Raw genomic sequence first — 21,908 nt, forward strand, 5'->3', positions numbered from 1 at the left:
TGTGTTGAAATGAACCGGCTGTCTGCGGCTGGAAGAGGGCCTGGCTGGCAGTTTTGGAATAGATGGTAGCAGGTAACGAGTAACAGCCTGTTGGCTGATTAGAGAGCTGCTGTAGCTGAGCGCCCCCCCTCCCCCTTACCCTCAGATCTTCCTCACCTCACTGTGGCCTGATTGACAGCTATCACACATGTTCACTAAATGTCCAACCATCTTGCTGAGGCCAAAGGCTGCAATCTGTTCACATTCATTGATAATTCCTTCCCTTGTTTACTCCTGTGTCCTCTTCTTCTTTTTAGCGGATTTGACATATCTCAACAGTTACTGGATGGATTGCCACAAAATCTTTTACTGACATTCATGATGTCCGAATAAGGAATCCCAAATACTTTGATGATTCCCTGACTTTTCAACACCAGCAGGTTGACGATTTAGTTTTGGCTGAAAGTTCTCAACAACTAATGAATGGATTGTTGTGAAATTTAGTACTGAAGTAATCATTCATGTTCCCCTCAAGATAAATTGCTAAATAACTTTGGTGATTCTCTGACTTTTTAATCTAGCACCATTATCAGGTTTATTTTGTCCGATACTTTGCTTTATGACCAAATTAATGATCATCCTTAGCTGTACTTTGTGTTAACTGCTAATTAGCAAATGCTATAATGTAACTATGTTTACTATCTCAGCCATGGTAAACATTAGCAGGTAAAAGATCAGCATCCTGAGGTTTAGCAGGCGTGCTTTAACATTTTTCCTGGGAACATGGTGATGTTAGTATTAGGGCTGCACGATATATGAGGAAAATATCTAATTGCGATTATTTTGACCAATATTGTGATTGTGATGATTCACGATATTGAAGGGAATGGTCATTTTTGTATCATTATTCTAATTTTTATTGAAAAATATTAAAATTTGACATATATTCTGCCTTTAACAAATATTTTGATCTGGATATTGCACTAGTCCATATTGCGATTTTTATAAAATTGTAATTAATTGTGCAGCCTTAGTTAGTATTTTGCTCACAGTACTGTAATTTCTAAGAGTGGTCTCATGAAGCCAGTCACCTGGCTGTAGACTCTTATTCCTGTTCTTCATGTGGGAGTATGGATTGCATTTTGACAACACAAGAACTGTGTAACAGTGTGATTTTAACCAAACACCTTGTACAGGTGGACTCTGCTATGGTTTCTAGAGCTGGAAAAGATTCCATATAAGCAAACACCTATGTGCTGTTCCTGTATTTGGGATAGCAGTGCCTGTTGATGACGTGTGTGTGTTCTACTCCCGCCCACACCCGCAAACATTCTGACCAGTCGCAGAATGTAACAAAGTAAATATGCTCAAGTACTGCACTATACAATCTTGAGGTACAGTACTTGTCTTTTAGTATTTCTATTTTCTGTTACTTTATACTTCTACTCCATTACATCTCAGAGGCAAATATTGTGCTCTTCACTCCACTTTATTCGACAGCTCTAGTTACTTTGCAGAACACAACATATAATCAAGTAATAAATGATGATGATGTATTAAAATAATTATATATTATAGATAAAATATTAACCCCCAAATTCACCAGCTACAACATTGAATTGATAAACACTTGAATGCATCACTAACCATAATTCAATAATATAAAATATATTATCCTCCTGGGAACCAAGGAAAATAATTTTTTTCCTAATCATATTTATTCCATACATGTTTAGGGTTAAAAAAACAAAACAATTTACACATTTTAATTTTTATTTTACAGCATGTCCACTGTGGACAACATGATCATTTGAGTACGAAAACAGACACATTTGGTGGATTAGAGTGTTTTTATTAACCAAGAATACAGACATTTTGGGCTGTAGAGTGATTATTATCCAACAATACAGACATTTTGATTAAAAAATAGACACATTTATCATTCTTGAATCCTTTTCCATGCATTTTGCAAGGATATCTTTACTATCAAAGCTTAACACTTTGTTATGTCCGTATCCTTTGATTGGTCCCCTTGAATCCTTTTAATGTTATTTGAACAATGAACATAGAACTAATATGTAACAGATCTTTTTAAAAAAAAATTTTTTTCTTGCAAACTGGTTTGCAAGAAGTTAGTGGTGATAGTCCTGGAAGCAATTTCTCTTTTTGGTAATGCAGAGGAACATCTTGCATTTGGTACATCTCATGTACGTCATGCTCTTTCAGCCTTTATTTCTGTATCTTTCTGCATGCTTGGTATCCATCATCGCCGGCATGTGCATGGCTCCTAGTCTGCGCACAGATGGCTTTGGTTGTGGGATACTCATTTTAGATGGTGGCTCATACTCATCCTCATTTTCTTCACAGCTGTTATCCAGTTCCAGACTCTCCAACAGCTCTTCAGCTAGGAGTAATTTGAAATCCAGGTACTGATGTGTGTTCTTGGATGGTCTGTGCAGAGCTTTGCTGTCAGACGTGTATTTTATCCAGTAGTTTGTGCTGGCAACATCAAAGACATCACGCGCAATGGCCATTTCTTGGTCCGGCTTGACATACAATAGAAGCTAAGCATGCGATCACAAAGATCCACACCACCCATGTTGTCATTATACTGCTTAATTACTGCTGGTCTTCTAACACAGCTTTGGGACACGGTTCTTCATTATAGTTCCAGTTGTGAACACTCTAGGCTCCACTACCTGGCTTTAGACTTTACTCGTTATCAACAGTTGATTTGAATATTAAAATGATTGAGTGGACAGTGTTCACGACTTGCCTAGTCTATATCCACGATGTTCCACTTCCACGATTGCTCCGTTGCCGCTGGAAATTCCACCAGATTTCACTCTTTTCGGCCGGAATTTCCATTACCTTCCTCTTCCTTTGTGTTGGCGTTCTAAACTGCGGTGGATTTCTGAGGACTATGATTAACTGCTCCTCAGATCTCTGCAGGGTAAATCCAGACTGCTAGCTAGACAATCTGACATTACATGTCATTTAGCTGATGCTTTTATCCAAAGCGACTTACAATTGCTATATATGTCAGAGGTTGCATGCCTCTGGAGCAACTAGGGGTTAAGTGCCTTGCTCAGGGACACATTGGTTGATGTATCGCAGTGGGAATCAAACCCATATCTCCCACACCAAAGGCAGGTGTCATATCCACTGCGCCAAAACAACTTTTGAACGTACACACGTTCCACCAAAACTAGTTCCTTCCCGAGGCTATTCCGCAGAGGCATCAGGGCTCTGTCCGGGGCTTATCGCTGACCATGACGATTGTGATTGGTTTAAATAAATGCCAATAAACCAGAGCACGTTTTTCTCCCATCCCAGAATGCTGTCTGGATTAGCCAGATCCTCCTCCGCAGCGCTGTGGAGGAAGGTCTGGCAAAGCGAGACTATGACTTGCCTAACATTCTCTCATGGCAAATGGATGACGTCTACCTTCCCCTCTGCTTGTTTCTACACATCTACAGCTACTATTGCCTCTTATTTCTGTCTGAGCGGGCGTCAAATACACAGCTTATTTGAACATGACCTTTTATCAAGTGCACAAGTAACACGGTGTGGTGGAGCTGAGTGAAATTATGCTTTCCCTGATGGTTAGTGAGTCTGTCCACTTCCATATCTCTCTCTCCTCGGGGGAGCCGCTCCCTATTACATCATAAAAAGCACTCATTATTAACAACTTTAGAATAACATTCAAGGGCAAACAACTCTGAAATGGGAAACTTGATGTTTTTCTTCTCCTCTCCTCACATCGCATATTTGATTTAGCTACCTCTCAATAGTAATTCACTTTGATATGGTTTTCCACATAAACAAAGCTATACGGCTGGAAGCAAGCCCCTGGCCGATGGAGTGTGTCGGCCGTAAGAATCCATAGCTCCACAGCTACAGACCACTGTCTGCACAGAAATGGAAACGGTGTCATCAGCGTTAGGGGAAAGGGGAATGCCTGTGCTGATTGCTCTCAGTGTGTGTGTGGGTGTGTGTGTGTGTGTGTGTGTGTGTGTGTAAGAGAAAGCGATGAAAGGGGAGGGGGAGGATGCATGATTGTCCGTGTTTATTGAACTGTGTGTTTGTGTGAATGTGTGTGTGCATTCAGGCTGACTAGTCTCATGATAGCTTGGCTGTGTGGTGTGGACTGGTGCTCAAAGCGCACTCCACTAGATGGGCGACAGTGTATGGTGCTAGCATCACACCTTCAGGCTGTCAGTGTGTGTGTGTGTGTGTGTGTGTGTGTGTGTGTGTGTGTATGTGTGTGTTTGTGTAAGGGTTTCTGCATGTTTCACCATGTCAAATTTAAGACTTTTTAAAGACCTTTTTTTTTAAGACCATTGAATGAAATTCAAACTAATAAAATCCATTTGTGTCTGTGGTACAATCCAGAGAGACCAGTAACACAAACGCTGATTGGCTGCCAAATAAGTTGCATGTTGGTCTCATTTGTAGTCGTAATACAGCAAATTATATTTGGACTAGTGAAAGAAAGAACACCACGGAATAAATAAAAATGTTCTAAAGCACTGCAGGAGCATTTCAATGAGCATTAGAGGTAGCGTTACATGGACGTAGGGAAATGAACACCTGTTTAAAATTATTTAAGACCTAGAACACAATACTTCTAATTTAGTCTAATTTTAGACTTTTTAAGACCCCGCGGAAAACCTGGTGTGTGTTTGTGTGTGTGTGTGTGTGTGTGTGTGTGTGTGTGTGTGTTGTATTGACACAGCTTGAGGGTTAGACAGAGAAAGACATTGGTTTCGTTATATGCCCACTAATCATATGTATGTTATGTTATTTTAAAATGTATGTTGTAAAATGTGTTTAATTACCAAGCCCTCCTTACCTTCCCCTAAGTGTCTTCTTCACTTGTCACTTGTTGTTACATTGAAAGTAAGACCCTCTCCTTAATGACTTACCTGTAAAAATACAGGTGAATAAATAAAAAAAAAAAAAATTAAAATCATAATGCAATAAAAGTAAGTAATCCTGTGCCACTTTAAGCCCCCTGACAGACATTGAATAAAAAAGTCATCGATATTGCAGATAAAAACATGAGGTTACTCAAGGCTATAATGATGCTAAGACAGTCATACTGTTCTTTCAGACCTACAATTTCCATCCAGGCCCAAATCAGTCCTCTTCTGATCAGTGCTCAATCTGTGCTCATGTCAAGGGAAAGTCTGGGGCTGAAACTGCCTACCTCACTTCTGTCTCACTTGTTGTTCATGGACGCAGTGAAAGAAATACAGTAGCGAGAGAAAACCCTCCTTACAGCTGCACTCCATCCTATCTTACACTAACCCACCCAAATCCTTCCATGCACTGCATTTGGAGATGATATATACTGGCACAGCACAGTTCACAACCAACGAGACGATAAAACTCTTTACAGTTGGGAACCTCGTGGAAACTTGGGTTTTTGGGGAGTGCTGAAAAAGCCTTAATTCCCTTATCACTTTGTACATGTCTGCTATTATGTCTTCTAACACCATTTTAAGTTGCATTAGCAAATCGGGCACCCCCTTCAGCCACACAAAATTCAAAGCTTCAATGAAAAAGGCCCGTCCCACTGTTTATAAAAGAGTGCCACCTCCGAGAAAGCTGTAAGCACTGATCCCAGCTGTGTGTATTTGCAAGGCCTCCAGAATTAATCCTGAGCAATTTTTCTGCACCACTTGTGCTTGTGATAAAGGAAGCCTGAGCATTCAAATGGGCTGGGTCCCTGGTGGCATTAAGTTCTTACCATATTGGGCTGCAGTCAGGCCTGCAGTGTGAAGAGGGGACTGGGGCAAACCACTGAGCCTTGCCCAGCTTAACACTCTATACCTCTATACAGTATCTCCCACTCCCTCTCTTTTACAGCCAATCATCCTATCTCACAGATAAGGAAACAAACACAGCCAGTGAGGAAGTCAGTGGTATATCCTTTCCTGTGATCAATACCAGTGTAAGATCTGCTCTGTTACTCTGTGGTTCACATGCATTTACCTTCATACCTGCACTAAACTAATTAAAAGCAAGTTAATTCAAGTGGTCATAATCTTCAGAGGTCTTTTAAGGCTTTTTGTAACTTACTTGCCCCTTTTTCAATTTCACAGCTTGCCTCACCAATTTGCAGCTACGTATTGTATTTAGCATGGCTGTATTTTTAACCTCTTCAACCCCCACTAACTGGCATAACAGAGACACGTTGGGCTGCCAAACTTTGGTCAAAGTCTCTCTGTGAACACGGAGACATCGCTATAGCAGACTGATGTCATGAAATGGCGTGTGCCATTATTGGCGTGTTATAAAGACGCATACTTGTTTTTTAGCATGTTCATCAACCTCCATTGACTTACATTACCTTGCGTTTTCATGTGAATTCACGCCGTAGGGAGTGGTATGAAAGGGGAGAAATTCCGCGAAGGGAGGTTGGCCGGGGTGGGGGATGGGTAAAACACAGGACTTTCACCCAGGAGAGCGGGATTTGCATGTGGCGTTTCTTCGCTCTCTTGTTTTTTTCCTAAACTCAACCGTTGCTTTATTCTTTTCCTAAACCCAACCCCGTTCTTCTTTTCCTAAACTCAACCGCCGCTTTCTTCTTTTACTAAAGCTAACCCCGTTTTTCTTTTCCTAAACCCAACCAGTTCTTCTTTTCCTAAACTCAACCGTAGCTTTCTTCTCGCAAAAACACGTTGTTCACGCGATAACACGGCACGTCTGCTGTATACAGCGTAGACATACACGCGGATAGCTCAAAATGCGTACAGATAACACGCCACTTGGCTTAAGAAAGTCGCTGTGTATGTTTACGCGAAGTCATGATACCACGTTGGCTATAGCAACACTCTCACCAGACTAAAACGTTGATATTTCAGGAATCTGCAAAACATGTTCATGGACAGTGTTCAGTCTATTGCCACTGTTTTTGAATTTCTTGCTTACTGCAATATCTGCGTATGGCAACTGAAGGTTATGGGAAGATTGTTGCTATGGCAATGATTAATGGTTAATAAAAAAGTAAAGAATCTGAATAAACTATTGGCTTGTTTACAACCTGTTTTACTGTTACTCCTGTTTTTTACAGTCCATTATTCCCAGATTTGATCTATTAACTAGGTGACAATGTTATATAATAATAATAATGTCAGAGCCACAAAAATAAGACCCCATAGTTTCCTGATCCTTGTCTTTATTAGTGACGCTATATCATAATCTATGCTGTGTCCCAGTTTTATACTACATAAACTGTTGTTTTCATGGGATTGGCATAATTTCTTCCCTCCTTCTGAGGTATTCCTGGTGCTGTTTCTCAACCATCAATTAGTTCAACATTAAAACTACTTAAAGGGACAGTTAATTCCAAAATCCCCCCAAAAGTGTACCTGTCAGTCTAGGTAGTTTTGGTGTGAGTTTCTCCGTGTTGGAGATATCGTCCATAGAGATGTCTGCCTTTTTACCAAAAAAAGCACCAAAAGTGCTAAGCATCGGACGGAGCAACGGTGCCTCTTGTTTTGGTAGAACGTGTACGTTCAAAAGTTGTTTTAGTCGTGCAACAGAAAACTCAGATTGGACAGACAGTCTAGCTAGCTGTCTGGATTTACCCTGCAGAGATCTGAGGAGCAGTTAACCATAGTCCTCAGAAATCCACCGGAGTTTGCAACGCCAACCCATCCGGCCGAAAAGAATGTCATCTGGCGGAATTTCCAGCGGCAACAGAGCAATCCCAGAAGTGGAACGTCGTGGATATAGACTATGATTTCTAGAAAGGGACATTGCTGTTGAGTTTCTCATATGTATTCTGTTGGTGCTTTGAGCAGTAACTAGTGCCATCTAGTTCTATTATATTGGAGAGAAGGCAACTCACACCCAAACAATCCAGATTGATGAATAGCACAACATTTAAGAGGAAAGAGGATTTTGGGGTGAACTGTCCCTTAATGGACAGGTAAATTAAAGGGCCAATTTTAAGGGGTTAAGGAGAAGGGTGTGGAGGTGGGATTTAGGCAATCAGGGTTAAGGTCTTTGTGTTTGTGTTTGTGTGTGTGTGTGTGTGTGACTTTTCCTGTGGTAGATCTAAAATGTAATCGCGGCAGCCCTCGCATATGCCTCAGCTCTATAAGCCGCTGTTTTCACAGATAGTTGATCGAAGGCCGGAGAGCTGGCAAGAGATTGAGTCTTGGCCTGGCTTTGATAGATAGAGCTCTTTATTCAGACGGGGAGAAAAGGGGAGAGGGACGGAGGGGGGAGGGAAATCAGCAGAGGCTGGAGAAGAGAGAATAGGCTGCATCGCAGCTGAGGTGAAGGGTTTTTGGAGAGTGGGCACAATAGCCTATCACAGACAACCTGCCGCTGCAACAATCACACTCGTGGAGAATGGAGAGATGCGATGGCGCTCAGCGAGACAGAAACGTATAAAACCCTCCAGCCAGCCCTATTATACCCACTGTAATAAAGCCCAATAGTCTGATAGCGCCTCTCCTCTCACTTTCAAGCTATAAAAGTCACCACTGAATGCTGCAACCGCTGCAGGAAATTTATGTCACGCTGTTTATTTGTCCTTCCACTCACTTGGTAAAGAATTGGCTCCCTTTTAATGCTGTTTGAGTCCAGGGTGGTTGCAGTTAGAGGCTGATTTTACATCTTCTTTGAAAAAGAAAACTGTATTTACTTATTAGTTGGTTGTGTGTGTGCAAGCTGAATATACAACATGAATACATTATGTAGGAAAGCATTTCCTGGACAGTAGCGAATACCTCAAAATGCTTAACAACATAATAGAGGCTGCCTTCTCGCTGATAATGATAATGATTATAATTTTAGTGGCAAAGTAACGGCGCCCAAATGGCCCACTGTCTGACTCGCTTCCTTCATTGGACCCCGAATAAAAAGTGCTGTTGCATTACCAGGGCAACAAACAATGGCAGTGATAGTACCTGTTCAATAATTAGCTTCAAACATGTAGTGGCTGAATATTTGTTGAAACTGGATGGAGCTCTTTCTCGTATGCTTATTCAAAAATTTGGCAGTTGCTAATTTACTTCTAAAGGCTTAAAAAATTAAGAAGATATTAAGATTTATAGTCAGGTACACCATCTTGAATTCTTGATGCTTTACTTGTTTTAACTGTTCTTAAAATTGGAGCAAGAATAGGTCAGTGCTTACAAACTTCCATCACCACAGAGAGCATGGCAGTATATGAGGTGGCACTTTGGATTACAACATCATGTCCTGTGTATCTGAAAACTTTCAGCCTGGATTTATCCAGTGACTGCCTTGAATTGAAAGAAATGCTGACAACAAGACAAAGACCATCTGACCGCAGCAAAGACAGCTGAAAGGAGTAAATAGACCCCATATAAGGCAGACTTGGGCTAGCTACCAATGTCAGCAGGATCCAAAACTATTTTGGAGACACCCACTAATGGCTATGAATAGAATTAAAGAAGAGAATACCCCTAGACCCTCCGAGAGCGGGGGCGGAAGAAGACTCATGGACAGAAAAGAAGATAAGCACTCAAGAACCTTGCACATCAACAGCCTTTAAGAAAAGGCCTCATGTCTCTTCCTGTGGCTGGAGTAAAGTAATATCTACAAACGGCCTAAAGATGCATCAATGAAAAAAAATCCCTTTCAGTGGACGGAGATGGTGTCAGGTTGAAGGTTGAAGAAAACCGAAATTACCCTTTAAGTAACATTTCGGCAGTTTCTCAATGGATCACTAAACTTTCCTCTTGTTACTCCTTGAAGCTTTGATTTTGGCAGTTGAGCTGCTTCCTTCTGTTCTGAAAAAAGGGTTAAACCCATTGCCAATGACCACTTCTGTTACTGTTGTGTACTCGACAAATAAAGAAACTTGCACATTCAACGTTAAACTTGGAGGAACTTCTGGAGAGAATATATGCTGAGGCATTATCAGATAGCTATTCCATACGCCATCCCACCAATCTAGCAACCAGAGCCCCAGATGGACATCATCTCTCCAAAGTGGAAGGATGTGGAGAATGCAGTAAAGCAAGATCATCTAAACCCCAGGGCCTAATGGAGTTCTGTACAGACTCTAGCAGTGTTGGGAAAGTTCACTTTCTCCATGAACTAGTTCAAAGTACAGTTCACAAATTTTAAAATGAACTAGTTCAGTTCATAGTTCATACTTCAAAATGTTGAACTAAGTTCACAGTTCCAAAAATGAACTAGTTTTCTTTTTGAAAGCCAACGGGCAAAGTTTGCACAGAAATGTAAGATTTTTCCCATCCTCACCTTGTCATAAAACTCGTTTAAATGATCATACATCGCCTCCTTGCTGCTTTTTGTTTTTGATGGAGCAAACGGCGGTGCGACACTGGTGGCTGGTGTTGCCAGATTGGGTGTTTTTTCCGCTACATATTAAGGCCTGTTTACGGTGAGGTATAGCCGGGTTTTTGCCTGGAAGGCTCTATAGAAATCTGGCACCCTATTGAACAAAGTCAAAATGAGAGAGCGTGGCGTTCACAGACACCAGAATGAACTAGTTCACGGTAACGTTCATCAGGCAGTAATACGGTAGCCTACGTTCAGTTCACGTTTGCCCAAAATATGAACGAGTTCATGAACTATCGTTCAATGAACGCGTTCAGGCACAACACTGGACTCTAGATAGTGAAAGTCACTGGTTCAGGACCCGGATGGCCTGAGGAAAGAAACTCTTCTTCATGCATTTTGTATTGGCCTTGAGGCAGTGGTAGTGCTTCCCTGCCCACAGCACAGAGAAGAGTCTGTTGTTGGGTGGATTGAAGTCTTTCATGATCCCCATCAGATTGCATTCAGCTGACTGCACCACCCTCTGCAGGGCCAGGTAGTCCCTCTCGGTGCTTTTCACAAACCAAGTGATGTTGCTGGCTGCCTGTTAGGACGTTCTCTGTGGTGCAGGTGTGAAAAAGACTTTAGCAACTTGATGAGCAGCCTGAAGCCTCAAAGAGGCCTTTCAGATCAAACACGGTATGAGTGGCACTCACGGCTGAGTTCAGCATTCAGCTCAGAGCACTGCTGTGCTGATTAGTTGTGTTGATATCCTTTGGACTGCAGTCCAGTGAGATTGTTCAGCATCCCTTTCCGTGCCCTTGATCTTTCTGTGACACTTCACTCAAGTCATGAGTGAATTTGTTTTCACATTGCTTCATGTGCAAACATGAATATCATAGAACATCATAATGTGTTTGATAATCAGTTAATGCTGGGCAGGGGCGTCTGACTGGGGGAAAAAAAGGGGACTGAGTACCCAGGGCCCTCATGTGAGGAGGGTCCAAAAAGATGCTAGAATGAATAGCTGTGGATACGGGGGAGGGGCCCATAGAAAATGACTTTCTACAGAGCCCAGAATTTTGTGCTACGCCCCTGATGCTGGGTCTCGAATTTATCCATTAATTAGAGTTTCCTCAGGGTCACAGCTTCATCATGTGTTCAAGCTTTTGTTCCGGCCCTTGCAGTAATTATACCCAGCCTCACAATAAAAATTCACCATATCTCTTCTCTTCTATTCAAATAAAAAATTATATTCTTAGGTTTCTCATCTGCAGACATGATCCCGACCTTGGTCTTGAGTGTTTCAACCTGCTGATTGCTTGTTTTAGGAGAACGACATCTGTAATCAAATTTAAACACACTGGTTACCCAAACACACCTTGAGTGTAGAATACCTAAAAGGGCAGATGGTATAAGCCCCAGAGCGTCCACGTTGGTCTGCTGTTGAGAAGCCGATGGAGTCCTTGACGTTTTGAAGGAAGAATGCAACCCATCTTGATAAACACATCCGTAAAACTCAATATCAATTAGTGTCACTTTGACCTGCAAAATATTCCCTTCAACACAGCTGTGGCTTTGTGGTTGGGGAATCTATTTGGAGGGCAGATGCACATGAATAGCCTTCTCTTAGGCAACGCTGATTGGCCACTTACGAAGAAAATGAGACGTCTCTTTCAAACATAATGGTAATAGGGCATCAGTAGGGGCTGTGTGACTGTACTGCTCTGATGAAGTAAAACTGGGGGAAACCACTTCATGCAGACAGGATGGCTGATATGTTGGCTGGGCTATCATAGGTCCAACCATCAAGGCTCTGGCGTCTGTCTAGTGATAACTCATAGAATACAGACACACATGCATGGGCGTTTCTAGGATCAGAGCTTTAGGGGTGCCTGGAACCCTTTTAATGTATTTAAAAAAAAAAAAAACATTATTCTACTGTGCCAACTATGCATTTTAACATTATTTTGGACCATTATGCTAGGGGCTAGGCTAGGCTAGGGGAAACACTGAATTATGTAACTACAAAGACGCCAACAACTCTGATAAACTTCCTTTAATGCGAGCCACAGGGCCATTACTACAAAGGTAAGCTGGTAATACAAATTATGTAACGGATATTTATCTATGGAAAAGGAGACATTTCCAAAAATGCAGTATCAATATTTGTTTTTGATTTATGCGATTTTGACCAATGGCTGAGTCAGAATTTCGTCAGTCGAGTCAGATTTGGCTGTTCAATATGAGTGTAAAGTCTGGAACCAAGCCAACTAGCTACGAGATGAATCGTGACCATAAAATGTTTGAATAAACATGAAACTTTTTTTAATGTAAAAATAAAGGTACAAGACTGTGTACAGAAACGATCATAGACTTCAATGGTAGCAGCTCACCAGCCGTTTGTGGGTTCGCGGGTGTGGTAAACATTTACATGTTAACAGCGAGTCCTACCAATCAGAAACATCGCTGTTACGCTTGGGATTGTGGGTAGTGTAGTACTTCTCCATGACTTCTTGAATAAAACATGTTTTTTTCTGAAAACAAGGTGGATTTCATACAGACTTCTATCTTCTACAGGAGCAGGAAACATCATTTCACAACCTCAACAGCTCGTGGTCAGTCTACCTCGGATGGTTTAGACAATCTGACAATCAAAATCCTTATGGAGAAAATGAATGAGATTTTAACTTTTGGAACCACACTGTTAAGCTCTATAAAAAAATGACATTTTTGCCACACTAGCTATCAAACAAGAGACAGAGATCATAATGTGTTAGGTTGCTGTAAGCTGTAAATTCATCACTTCTAAGCAGAAGGCAGGAGATAACGTTATCTCAGAGCCTGGCCGTACAAAGCCTCTCTTCCTCTGGGCAGCTGCCTATGTCTCAGACTCACCATGGGTTCCACAGCTGCCTGTACCTGTCTCTGACATCTTCATCGAGCAGACGGGACGATGTAGGCATGGATTTTACCTTCAGAGAGCAGCATGAAAGCGATTAGCGCACACTCTGCAGCTACTTCTGGGGACCAAAATGTCTCCGGAATCAGCTGCACACAAAATAAAAATAGAGTCCAAACGCAGCGGCCCAGGGTTCGAATCCAGGCCTGGGCCCTTTGCTGCAGGCCTTCCCCTCTCTCTCCTCTTTCCTCTCTGTTTCTGTATAAATAAAAGCATAAAACGCCTACAAAATATCTTTAAAAACAACAACAAAATGACTGCTCAACTTGAAATATCTATGTCAACTGAGGGGTCACTGACTGATGATTGGTATATTCTACCTACAGGGGGCAGCACTACTCCATACAGAGTACGCTAAATTCGGTCTTGTGTCCTTGGGATTTTGAACTTGGTAAGGGTTGGAAACAGTGTGAAAAGTTTGCAACTGGATCAGTTGGTCTGTGGAAAAGTATCTCAACTCAGTGGTCCACTGAAGGAGTTTTTAATCTCATTGACTGTGACATGCAGTCACTGTAATGTATATTTCAAATAGAACAAAATATATATACACCTTTTCATTCGTACATATTTGGAATGTTTTATCGAAATGTGGTGAGATCTACATATAAGTACCCCAAAGTCAACAGAGGCAGCGCTGTTACTGTCCAAACGAAACATTAAACTTAAACTAAGGCAGCAGCAACAAATATCAGATTTCTACTTTAGAATTCAATCATATTTTCAAAAAAGTTACAGAGACGAGGGCTTGCAAAATGTGTTCTCAGTGGGGATGACGAGGAACTAACTGGCAGCCTATAATATCAAAACTGAATTTAGTGACACAATACCATGTAAGTATGTATAGTTTTCATCCTACATGTTATTGTGTCACTAAGTTCAGTTCCAAAGTAACTTGGAGTAGTAGTACAGTAGTCATCATAAAAAACAATAATCATATACATATCACAGTGTAAACACAAGCAGTACACAGTCACTGAGAGGATTAGGCTGAAGCAAAAGCTTCTTAATGCCTATCCATATGTTCTTATCGATTAAATCTACCCATCTCAAAGGAAAAGGAAATAAATACAGAACAAGAAAAAACAAGACATTATCATTACATTTGTAACCCTAAAAAATAGAATTACAGGCCAAAAGAAAGTTGCACATTTTTAAATGCATATACTGGCACTGTTCCATAATTTTACCCCGACAATAAAACATTGTCTCCTTTGCTTTTTGAAAAGTAAACTTTCAAAAATACCTCTCAAGTCATATTTACTTTCATGTATTGAAAAACACCTTTGGATACAGTATGGAAGTGATTTTGAATTAGCCCTGAACTTCAATAAAACAGAACACAAAGTTAAACACGGCTCTGTTAAACATTCAGGCACTTATAAATGAGACGTTTGTTGTAAATGATCTTAAGCTATTTTTCTGACAGAAACATGAATCGGCTCAGATGGAGCCTCTCCCTGTTAATTGAAGCCTCACCTCCAAATTGTTGTTTTTTTCACTTGATGCTTGAGGGGAAGAGAGGAGGACGACTGGCAGATATTCGTCAGAGATTTTTAAATGCAAGCATTTGAGTTTTGGTCGTTTTTCATCTTTTGAATGCCAGCTTATTATATTGGCAAGTCAAACTTTAGTGCTGTTGATAACTATTTATCGACCACCAAAGAATACAGCTTCATTCTTCCCTCAGCCTCTGTCTCTGGATTGCTGTCAGTCCGTTTTATGAGCTCAACACATATTTTTTTATGTTTCTTTTAACTTATTCCTCTGTTTGACATCATTGTTGTTATCTGATCTGGTTTCTTTTATGTATATTTCTCACACTTGTTCCATGGCCTATTTTTATTATTGTGCTGTTTTTGTCGCTTTTTGCATTTTCTGTTTTTAATATCTGTGTTATTGATTTGTTTTTGGAAAGCACTTTGAGCTGCATTTCATGTGGTTCTGTATAAATCACTTTTATTATTATTATTGTTATAATCATTATGATTATCACCCCTTCACCCCCAACAGTGTCTAGTCTGCAGTGTGGTGCACATTCCTGTACATCTCATGGTATCACTACCCCCTTAACATATGAGCGCACCATTGGGTCTAATCGCAAAATCTCTTGATTTTTATTCAACTTTCCTATTGTGAACTATATTATGTTTTATTATTCGTTATGGATCTCCTGTAGTCAGTCTATTACTTAGTTGCTAGTAGCCAAGGAGAACACGGAGGATTAAAAAAACATGATGGACTCTTCAGAAGAGTTAATTATCTTCACTCGAGTTTCTGCACGTGAAAGTCGCCGGATGACACCATTTTCCAAAAATAGCCAAACTGAGAAATACAGATAAAAAAAGTTATGCTCTAGAGCTTTAAACCAATCACAATCATCTTGGGCGGCGCTAAGCACCGGATGGAGCCACGTTACCTCTGCAAAATAGCCTCAGGAGGGAACTTGTTTTGGGGGAACTTGTGTACGTTACAGAAAACAGAAAACTCCAATTGGACAGACTAGTCTAGCAGTCTAGCTAGCTGTCTGGATTTACCCTGCAGAGATCTGAGGAGCAGTTAACCATAGTCCTCAGAAATCCAGTTCAAAACGGCAACACAAAGAAAGAGGAAGGTGAGCGACATCCGGCCGAAAACGGAGCAATTCCGGAAGTGGAACGTCGAGGATATAGACAAAAAACTCAAGTAATCAGTAGAATCAGCTAATTGTAGACACAGCATAGCTAGATATTTAGACATATACTGTAATGGTAGTTGTTATTATAAATCCAGTAATAACGGAGCTGTCACCTTACATGCATACAACATAGAAACTGAAATAACAACATCAGGGGAAAATATTGCTCTACATAAAAAAAGCACATCACTGACCATGCAATATGTCAAACAATATGTTTCGCACACATCAGGAAATCTAAAGCCATCACAGCAGACAAAAGCAGAGAAGAGAGACTCAGCATCTGTTATGGAATAATCTACATGAGAAAAGACCGCTGCAGCCCCCCTCCCCCTCCCCCCCTGCTCTCCACCCTCCCTGTTGGCTGACAGAGGACTCCACCTGAATGACATTTACAAATTACCCAGCCCAGAGTGCTCGGTCCCCTGACCCGTGAGCCTCTGCTCAGCACCCGGAGAGACTCGCCAGCGTTTTGTCATATAATTACAGCAAATCCCCTGAAAGTAGCCCCCTCCACCACAGACACACACACACACACACACACACACACACACTGCATGCAGGTGCATAAGAACAAACTTGCAGAGCTGCAACTCTAACTTTGGCACATTTACAGACAGTTTACAAGAATCACAACAACTGATATTTTAACACATGAAACAAGACAATTATAGGAATATGCTCTGGCATTGATCAGCATTTTGGCAGAAGCAGAAGAAAAATGGAATCAGCTGTAAAAAGTGATGAGTGAGAAATTATTGTAGTGTTTGGGAGAATGGGGGATGCACCGCCCGACAAAAAAAAAAAGATTATACAAAAATTGAAAAGAACCTAATGCACACAGGAACAAGTTGCATAATATTTGATTCGATTCACTGGACACTGTTTTGGGCCACTGACATTTGCATTGTAATGTCACAGTGCAGCTGTTGTTGTCATCCAGTAAAGTAGCATCACAATCTCAGTTTGCCTCCCCAAACAAACCCCACCGACAACTGTGTCTGTGAGAAAAGAATCAGCATCTTAACTCAACTTAGGATCTTATTTTTGCAGTTCTGACCAGCATTTAGTAATAATAATAATGTTTATGATGCACTCAACCTGATTTCACAGAATTCCGTGAAATGAACACGGCCCCTTAACTCAAAATCTGTGACAGTTTCATTGAATCGCAAAAAATTCTGTGATAGGCCTACGGAATTATTCTGTGAAATGAACACGGATCGGCGAAAATTACGTGATGGGCCCACGGAAGAATTCCATGAAATGAACACGGCCCCTTAAGTTAAGGAAAAGGTCGTGGGTGGGCTTACGTTTCCATGACACGTGGGACAAGAACGGGGTTTAGTTGGGTTTAGTCAAAGAAGAACGGGACGGGAGTTACGGTTGGGTTTAGGAAACATTACTCGTGGGACACGATCCCTGGTCTCCTGGGTGAAAGTCCTGTGTATGACCCATCCACCACCCTAACCAACCTCTGTAAGCGGATTTTCGGGCTTTCATACTACTGGCTACCGTAGTCGGTCCTAATGCTACGTCATCTTCTCATTGACTTTACATTTTTTTCCATGGGGGCCAGACGGAATTTTCACACATTCCGTGCCATCACCACGTAATGCGGTGTTAACAGTTCGTGATCATTTCAAGGAATTCTGTGAGACCAGGCTGGATGTACTCATTAAGTCAATTCTGGAAATATGGCACAGTAAGAAACACTAAGGGTCAGACGATCAGACAGGCTGTAAACAAACCCTCAAATTAGCCAAATTTATTAGGAAGAAAAAACTAAGACAAACATCCATCACAGTTTACAGTCCCACTTCCTGCTTCAGCTACTGTATTTTCTGTATTTAGAGTGTTAAACACTTCATTTTCTGCATTCTTTTTGCGCATCAGTTTATGGTGAGAAAGTCTTTATTCATGTAAAGGTAAACACAAAATTCAGGCGCCAGGTGACAAAACTAGAACTAGCGCCTTGCGGTTGTATCACAGTGAGCTTGACTTTTGACCTTCAAAATAAAAGCAGTGCATCCTTGAGTCCAAGTACGTTTATGCCAAATCTGAAGAAATTCCCTCCTCGCGTTCCTGAGATATCACGTTCACAAGAACGAGACGGACGGACGAACAACCCGAAAACATAATGTCGTCGGCAAAGAGCCATAAAAAAAAAAAAAAGGAATATATGTCTACACGGGAAAATGGGGAAAGTACTTGTAGTACACAGCACGACATGAGCCTTTTAGCCAGTCAAATGCTAACATGCTCTGGCGTCTTAAAGATGTAACCTCGGGGGAGGGCACATCGGAATTATCTAATATGACTTTAGTCCAAAGATGATGCAAGATATTAGTTCACGCAAATAATGGTATAGGGACATGTCAAACAGTCATTCTTCTACAGGGCTTTCCTGGTGTCCATGGTACACATGAAAAGTGACCATACATGTCACCTCCCGATAAAGTGGTTTAGACCTGTGGGCTTGTTTACCACTCCTGTTTTCTCTATTCAAATGCCTCCATAACCAAAAGGAATAATGGCCAAAACAAAAACGAAAAATACAATAGACTGAATGATCCTATAATGGTTCTGTGTAATGAAGACGGGACCCTACCCAGCAGATAGAACCAGCAGAACGTGTGTGTGTGTGTGTATACCTACTAAACATAATGAAGACTATAATTTAGGATTTAAGATTTATGTTGGTATGAAAAGGAAAGGTACATCTATTCCATATGCAGAACTTTGGATCGCCTCTGCTTAAATGGTAAATGGCTGCATTATACAGCAAAGTGTGATGTCAATGATGGTTGTAACTGAATGAATATAATTATAGTCCTCGCAAAACAGGAAATCAGCTTAACATAAAAAATGATCCATCTGTGACCAGTCACGTTTTTTTGTGGAATCCAGCATTTGCCCCCCCCCTTCCCTCGCTGCGTGTGGAGCATATGTGTCTGTGATGTTAGCTTGTTGCCGGCTCTTTCTATCCATCCCTTGATTGCACACAAGTAAGAAAATGAAAATGATGATCTAATTGAACAACTTTAAAGCGCGTGGCCCATTTCATGTAGTCCTTCGGAACGGCCCCTCATTTGGCTGTTGTTACCCAACCGAGCGTGTCTGTGCTGAAGGTCAGCTGTCTGCCGCCGACAACATGCACAAAATGTAAAATCAGGCACTCCCTCCCTCTCCTCCCTTTTCCTTCCCTCGGCGGCGTCTCACCCGTCTTTCTTCTCTTCTCGAGCACTGATCCCAGGCCTAATCTGAGCACAAACACATCCACAGACAGCTGGCTTTGAGTGGGTGTACGTTGTGTGTGTGTGTGTTCATGTCAGGGTTGGATCATTGTGTATTTTTGGAGGCAACTATGTGTATTTTTGGTTAAGCCAATATGTTGTGCTTGTGTTTAATGTATGTTTTCTGTTATTGTTTTTTACCGAAGCACATTTTATATTTTGGAAAGTCTGGATCAATGAAAGAACATTATCAGGATAAAGCCAGACATCCGAAGTCAATATGTCTACGGCGTTTCCTCTCTAACTGGGACGTTTTGGGACCGATTGGTGGGATTGCTGTGGACAAAGTACACACAGACATACACAGGTAAGAGCAAATGAGGTTTAACCATGTATCCATGGTTAAAACAAGTTCCTTTCCGAGACCGCTTAGCAGAGCCACTGTCGTTGCGTCCGGAGCTTAGCACCGCCCAGGACGATTGTGATTAGTTTAAAGAAATGCATACTGGTACGGAAAAGGTACAAAAGTTGACCAGGAAAACTGAGTACTCAACTTGAATGTGTGTTGCTTAAAAGTTATAAGTGAGTTGATTAATTGTCACACGATCCAAGTTTTCGTCAAAACATGCCATTTTCAGCGTGTAGCTTGCTTGCCCGAAGGTTTTTTCCCGAAGTGAATGGAATTTGAGAACGGCAACATACAGAGAGAGGAAGGTGAGGGACATGTGGCTGGTGTCAGGCTATTGTCCTGGAAATGTACTTCTGTTGATCCAGAGTACAGATGACTTACTTAATATAATACTACCTAGTATTTGTGAGGTGAGCAGGGGCGTTGCACAATTCTGGGCCCTGTAGAAAGGCATTCTCTATGGGCCCCTCCGCGCATCCACAGATATTAATTCTAGCATATTTTTGGGCCCTGCTCACATGAGGGCCCTGGGTACTCAGTCCCATTTCCACCCCTAATCCGACAACCTTGGAGGTGAGTCTGGTGCATCTGTTACAGCTCTGCATCTCCATCCAACTTTCTGCGCCATTCTATTTCCCCCTCCGCCCTCCCTGTCTGTCCCAGTCTGTGTCTCTCTGCCACACACACCCCTCTGCCTAGTATTTAAGTCTATTCGCCATCCCTCTGAATGAGATCTCCTGCCAGAGAGAGTAAACAATATCTGGCAGAGAAGCCTACAGAAGAGAGGATTTACCCGCCTCCATTAGCATCTTGTCTGTCTACGAGGGGAAGAGAGAGCGCCAGAGCAGAGGATGCTGGGATAGACTGCCCCAGCTGACAGCCTCTCCTCCGCTCGGAGCCGAAAGGGGCCAAGGGCCCGGAGACCTTCATTTTTTTTTCTACCATTTTCATTTGAACTTATTATCACCCACGCCGGGAACACGCCTCTCCTGGTAGAGTGTCGATAGTTGTCAGCTTTTTAACCCTCTTCAGCTTGCATGCCTTTTAAATTTCTTTCCATTCCACTCAAGTGCAAAAAACTTCAGATCAGGAGTTTACAACGGCCCGGGCTCGTTTCTCGATTTACAGACGACTCTCTGGCTTTCATGAGCATGTGTGAACTCTCCGTTATCTGGAGCTCGCTTCATTTCGCCATACTTTTCAAATGTGTTTTCTTTCTTTTTTTTTTAATGCTTAGATTTGAGTAAGTCTTTGATCTATTTATGTTCTCACTCAAACACTCTCCTCGCTCCTAAAGATGAAATACTTGAAAGCAGCACAGCTAACTAACTCCATTATTTGTTTTACATCAAATGTTTCATTAATTATTCCATGAGCTGAAAGGCAGGGGCTGCTGGGAGAATCAAACAGAAACTCTGTGCATGTAAGAGAAGATTTTGATGCAGAATATGAGCTGACTGCCTGTGTGAAGGAGGTGAAGGTGAGCTGCAGGGGAGACACTACACCTATATGTTTTTCAAGGCTAGTAGATAGTAGATATCAGAATTTAGAAAATTATCCTCTGCACAGTGTCAGTTGGGCGTTGGACAAATGACAGCACTATGTGATCACAATTTTTTTTTCTTCTGTAACTTCTAAATTTCTGTTAGAAGTTACACAAGTAAAAAAAAATTGTGATCATGGATTTACAAAGATTTTCAGTCCTTGTACATTACTGCTGGCATGGCTTCAACCAAGAGTGCACTTCCCTGCAGATTTTCAGATGACTTTTACCTGACTGCTGAAATTCACAAATTGATCTTGTTAACTGTAAAATATGTTACTAAATAGTGCCCCAAATATATGACATTTAGATGGACTAAGATTTAATTATGTCCATCAAAAAGTATGTGCGTGCAGTACTCCCCAATACTTGGGAACACTTTGTAGACATGTGTAAGATCCCCTTTAATGGTATAACATTTTGTATTCTGTCTGTGATGGTCTGCTGCAACAGAAAGGTTAAGACAGGAATTAGACAGCCTCCTTACATCTCCAACATTAACAACATACTTAAATTCAGGTAAAGTTCTCAACCAACAACAGCGCTTAAAATTGTTTGGCTGATATAACATCAGATGTGATTTACAATCTAATCTAATCAAATGTTCTGCTGATATATTTGGGTTTGTGTTTTTTCTAATATTGCTGTATGATCATAATTTTGTTCAAGTGGTACAATTCAAGTCAAAGTGCAATGTTCCCTACTCAAAACATGTTCCAACCTACATAAAATGATCCTTGGTTGTGGGAGCCATAGCTCCAAAAAAGGTGTCCACCAAATCCAAACTTTAATAACCATATTATCTCATGCACAATTCTGAAGTGAAAAAATAT

The sequence above is a fragment of the Perca flavescens genome, chromosome 3 (genome assembly GCF_004354835.1).
Source record: "Perca flavescens isolate YP-PL-M2 chromosome 3, PFLA_1.0, whole genome shotgun sequence".
Taxonomy (NCBI): Eukaryota; Metazoa; Chordata; class Actinopteri; order Perciformes; family Percidae; genus Perca; species Perca flavescens.